The sequence below is a fragment of the Rana temporaria genome, chromosome 2 (assembly GCF_905171775.1).
Source record: "Rana temporaria chromosome 2, aRanTem1.1, whole genome shotgun sequence".
NCBI lineage: Eukaryota > Metazoa > Chordata > Amphibia > Anura > Ranidae > Rana > Rana temporaria.
The window spans coordinates 476,255,597-476,261,596 of NC_053490.1; positions in this window are offsets into that span (position 1 = coordinate 476,255,597).

Genomic DNA, 6,000 nt, shown 5'->3' on the forward strand with positions numbered 1-6,000 from the left:
CGCAAATTTAGAAGCGGGGGGCCCTTTACAAAAAAAGAAAGAAATAAAGAAAAATATATATAAAGGGGTGTAGCCATCCGGGGCCCTGGGGACCTCTGGGCCCGTTAATAAAAAGAAAAAAAGAAAGAAAAAATATATATAAAAAATATATTTTAAAAAGGGGGTTGCCATCTTGGGCCCTGGGGACCTCTGGGCCCTTTAATATTTTTTTTTTAATAAAAATAAATTACAAAAAAAAGGGGGTTGCCATCCGGGACCTCTGGGCCCTTTAATAAAAAATATATATAAAGAAACATTTATAAAAAAAAAAAAGGGGGTTGCCATCCAGGGCCCTGGGGACCTCTGGGCCCTTAAATAAAAAAAATAAATAAAAAAAATATATAAACAAAAATAAAAAAATAAACATTTATAAAAAAGATAAAGGGTGTTTGCCACATGGGGACCTCTGAGCCCTTTAATAAAAAAATATATAAATAAATAAATAAAATATATAAAAAAAATGTTTTTTATTAAAAAAAAAGGGGGTTGCCATCCGGGGCCCTGGGGACCTCTGGGTCCTATAATAATAATAATAATAAATATATATATATATATATATATATATATATATATATATACACATATATATATATATATATATATATATATATATATATATATATATATATATATATATATATACATATATACATATATATATATATATATATATATATATATATATATATATATATATATATATATATATAAAGATTTTTTTTTTATAAAAAAAAAAGGGGGGTTGTCATCCGGGGCCCTGGGGAACTATGGGCCCCTGGGGACACCCAGACCTCTAAAAAAAAAAATTGGCCCTCTAAAAAATAAAATAAAAATATATTAAAAAATTGTCCCTTTAATAAAAATATATATATATATTTTTTTATTTAAAAGGGTGGTTGCCATCTGGGGCCCTGGGGTCCTCCGGGCCCCTGGGGGCCTCCGGACCCCTAAAAAAAAAAAAAAAAAAAAAAAAATTTTTTTTTTTTTTTTTTTCAAAGGGGGTTGCTTTGGGCCCCCAACAGTGACAGGGCCCAGGGCACCTGCCCCATTTGCCCTGCGGTAAAGACGGCCCTGACAATTTTATTTAGAGATTGAAAAGTCCCATCACTGATATCATTTGGAGTTGAGGTTGTCTGCAATGCACATAATCACAGGTCCACCTCTATTGCTCATGTTAAGCTTTACTATAAATTACTTTTTTTTTTCATATCCCACTTCGTGTCACAAACACATCTCAGCTCCTTCATTATCTTTCAAGCACATTCAATATGTAACTTGGTTTTGTGATCTCCACATGGTTTCACACCACAGTTTGCATGCTTATCATACCTCAGTGTGTGGATATATTATTGCAAATGTTGTATCTAGGATCTGCTGACAGTTTGACAATGGCAATACATTACAATACACAGATAAACACAAACGGTCCTATATGACCCATGACCACAGTACTTTACTGGTGATTACATCTATTCTTCTGTGCCAGAGTCACGTGGTATGCCGGATTTCTTCTTGCCAGATCTGTTGAGGTACCAATAGACTTTAAGAAGTTGACTGGTACTCATTCACTTAGCTCTGGGGTAAATTCCCTTTACACAGTGCAACTTCCCTTACAAAGTGAGCAGTCTAATTACCTTTAGTAAATCAACCCCACAGAGTCAATGAGGCTATATTTAACCTCGTCAGCCCTGGAAGGTTTTACCCCTTTATGACCAGGCCATTTTTTGCAATACGGCACTGCGTTACTTTAAAGTGGAGGTTCACCCAAAAACTACATTTTTAACCTTAGATTGGGCCTAATTACGGGAAGCAGAATCGGGTGTTTTGGTTAAAATCAATGCAGTACTTACCTTTTTTGAGATAGATGTTTTCCCGCCGCTTCCGGGTATGGGCTGCGGGACTGGGCATTCCTACCTGATTGACAGCCTTCCGACCGTCGCATACAGCGCGTCACCAGTTTCCGAAAGTAGCCGAACGTCGGTGTGCAGACGCCGTATAGCGCCGCAACGACGTTCGACAACTTGTGACGCGCTGTATGCGACCGTCGGAAGGCTGTCAATCAAATAGGAACTCCCAGTCCCGAAGACCATACCCGGAAGTGGCGGGAGAACATCTATCTCAAGAAAGGTAAGTACTGCATTGATTTTAACCAAAACACCCGATTCTGCTTCCCGTAATTAGGCCCAATCTAATGTTACATTTTTTTTCCGGGTGAACTCCCGCTTTAAGTGACAATTGCGCGGTCTTGCGGCACTGTAGGCTATGTTTAACCTCTTCAGCCCTGGAAGGTTTTACCCGTTCATGACTAGGCCATTTTTTGCGATATGGCACTGCGTTCTTTTAACTGACAATTGCGCAGTCGTACAGCGTGGTACCCAAATAAAATTGATGTCCTTTTTTTTCCCCACAAATAGATCTTTTGGTGGTAGTTAATCACCTCTGCAGCAGTAGAAGAAGACACATAATAAACAGCGCAAGTGCCTGATTCACCAAGCACTTGCGTGTAAACTTACGGCGGTGTAACATAAAGCCGTCCGGTGCAAGCCCGTCTAATTCAAATGGGGCGTGTACTATTTAAATTGGGCGCGCTCCCGCGCCGAACGTTCTGCGCCTGCTCGGTGTGAAAATTTTCCGCCGTGCTCTGCGCGAAATTACGGCTCCCCGACGTCGTTTTTGAACAGCGACGTGCGTAACGTACTTTCGTATTCCCGGACGTCTTCCTCAAAAAAAAAAAAATTGAAATTCGACACGGGAATGACGGCCATACTTTAACATGGCTGGTCTAAATCTAAGCCATGAAATAGCAGGCTTAAGATTGCGACGGGAAAAACCGACTAGCGACGACGTAAGAGAATGCGACGAACGCGCGTACCTTCGTGGATCGCCGTAAACAGCTAATTTGCATACCCGACGCTGGAAAGCGACGCAAACTCCACCCAGCGGCCGCCGGAAAATTACACCTACGATCCGAAGGCGTACGAAGCCGTACGCCTGTCGGATCTATGCCAAAAGCCATCGTATCTTGGTTTGAGGATTCCAAATCAAGATACGACGCGGCAAATTTGACTTACTGCTGTGAATCTGGCCCAAAGCACTTAAATATACATATATGAATATAACCTTTATAAGCACAACACCCCCCCCCCCTGCTCCCCCCCTCCTCAGTTGCCACCTCCCCTTTCGTTTCCCCCTTCTTTTTTTTTTGAGGAATCGAAGAAACCACCATTCAGTAAAGAAAGTGATTAAGGAGGTGTTTGTGTCAGTGAAATCTTAAGTGTTAAATGTTAGATGGAATTGGAATACTTAATAAAGAGAAATTAAACCAAAAAATAATCACCTCTGCAGTTTTTATTTGTTGTGCTTTAAACAAAAAAGCAGACAATTTTGAATAAAAATTTTTTTTTTTTTACATTATGGCTATAAAACATACCCAATAAAAAAATGCAAACAATCTAATTTCTTCATCAATTTAGGTTCAATTTGTATTCTTCTACATATTGTTGATAAAAAAATCCCAATAAGCATACATTGATTGGTTTGCGCAAAAGTTATAGTGTCTACACAGTATGAAATATTTTATATATTTTTATGGAATTTTTATAGACTTTTTTTTACTAGTAATGGCGGCGATCAGCGGCTTATAGTGGGACACATCAGACACACTGGCCTTCTTAGTTAGGTGGAAATAGCCTGTTGGCTGCCAAGGTTGTCCAACATTGTTGGAAAAACAACGGTGAGTCAGTGACCGTGGATTCAGGTACCGTATAATATACTCGAGTATAAGCCAAGTTTTTCAGTACATTTTTTTGTGCTGAAAATGCCCCCCTCGGCTTATACGCGAGTCACCCTTTTTCCCCTGATCTCCAGGACTTTAGGGACCCGGCCGGCCAAAGGTCCCCTGAACCCCAAACTTAGCATACATATAGCCCAATTACTCCTGTACAAGTGTGCACAGTTTGTTGTCTAGGGGACCTACGGCTGGGGAGCACTGATTTTTCAAAGGCGGGCACCCCTGCCCTAGACTGCAATGTTAAACGTCAGTCTAGTCATGGGCACAGTGAGGCATGGGCACAGTGAGGCATGGACATAGTAAGGCATGCACATGGACACAGTGAGGCAAAGTGAGGCACAATGAGGCATGCAGATGGACACCCTAGGCTTATACTTGAGTCAACACTTTTTTCCAGTTTTTTGTGGTAAAATTAGGTGCCTCGGCTTATATTCAGGTCGGCTTATACTCGAGTATATACGGTAAGTACTTTAAGAATTGTAAAGCATTTATATTTTTAAAGGCTTTTTTTTTTTTTGCTCTGAGATTTTATGGCTGCTAATATTTTTGTAGATGCATAGAGCTATTCTAGAACATCTTCATTTAGCAATATTTGTACTGCAGTCCATCTGAGCATTTACACAGATTTCCTGTATAGGATCTACATGCAGCCCGCTGATTACTGAGGAGTATAAGAAGCTTTATTTGTCCTCCTTTGCAAGTAATGACTCTACTTACGCAGCATTGGGCTCATCTTGTTTGTACATATTGAATTTACATGATATGATGATATAACCCTAAGGTTCATAGATAAGGCTTTCACAAGCTATTAATCAGTTCTCATTATAGCTCACTTGCTTTCTTCAAGCTCGTAATTATGGCGTAATATGTAATGAAACCATGATTAGGAAATGATAACTGACCCTACTGAAAAGAAAATAGCTTTACTGGCTATTGGCGTGTTACTTTATTTTAATACATATTTTTGAACTTCACACATATTTTTGAACTACATTGGTACCCAAGATGGAGCAAAGGTACACAGGGACAAAGGAAGGCGACACAATTATTATTTGGTAAAGTTGAAGTAACAATTAACATGTAGAAGGCAGTGGCAAGGTGTCCAATATTATAATAGCTGATAACAATGTGGGTATCTCCACTTGAGGGACACTTATGTAGGATATGCTACCGGAACAGCATCTGATGAAGGGGTGGCTGGCAGAACAGCTGTGCAGGCACCTGTAGTAACCAGATAGGAAGGTCCTTGTCCCAAGCTCTCTAGAGCTCCCAAAAGGCGGAGCCAGGCATAGTATCCCTCCATTATTTGTGGACTGGAACCTCTCTCTAGTGTTAAGTATTTTGTCCCTATCCAGCAGGGGTCTTGTCCTTACACTATTCACTTCGCAAATGCATGCCAACTGCAGGGGGACAGAACAGTACTATTTATTAGCACTGCCCTCACTAAAGATGGCCACGGAGGTCATTCAGGGCAGCCACGTCCAATCGAATAGCTGCTCCCTTGATGACACCTACAGAGGCCTCAGAGGAACAAAAGCTCCTTTCAATCTTTGTTCTCTCTGCACAGCGGCTGCCGGAACAGCACCACCTACAGAGGAGAGACTAAACTGCACCTGCCTACAAGTTAAAGATAAAATGTTGCTCTACTGCAGAATAAAGTGGAAGTTAAATCAAGCTTTGTGTGGTGCACTTTACACACATCAGACTTGTTTGTCATCTCATTTCAATGTTCATTAGATCCTTAAAATTACTATGTTTTTGATTCTTTTTTTTTTGCCTGTTTGATTTGCTAATTCCCCAAAACTTTTTTTTATTTGATACACTTAAAAATCAGCAAAACAATTTGAGTTTTGACGGCTGGCTGTATTGCTTCCTATTATTCAGTGGAGTTTTAAAGTGTCGCTAAAATTCAAAACTGGTATATGAATAAATAATCAAATAAACATATTAACCTGTCTTGTGAATAATAGCTATTTACTTTGTATTCTTGCTTCTAACAAGTGTTTAACAGTGGGTTCTCCTGCTCTTTTCTGTGATACATAGATAAGTAAGTCAAGAAATATGTGGCTGCTTTGCTACGCTGATTGACAAGCACTGTACTGAGCTCATTCTGCCTCCAAAGCTTTTCATTTTGAAATACTTACTAGGAACAGGTTATATACACCTCCAAA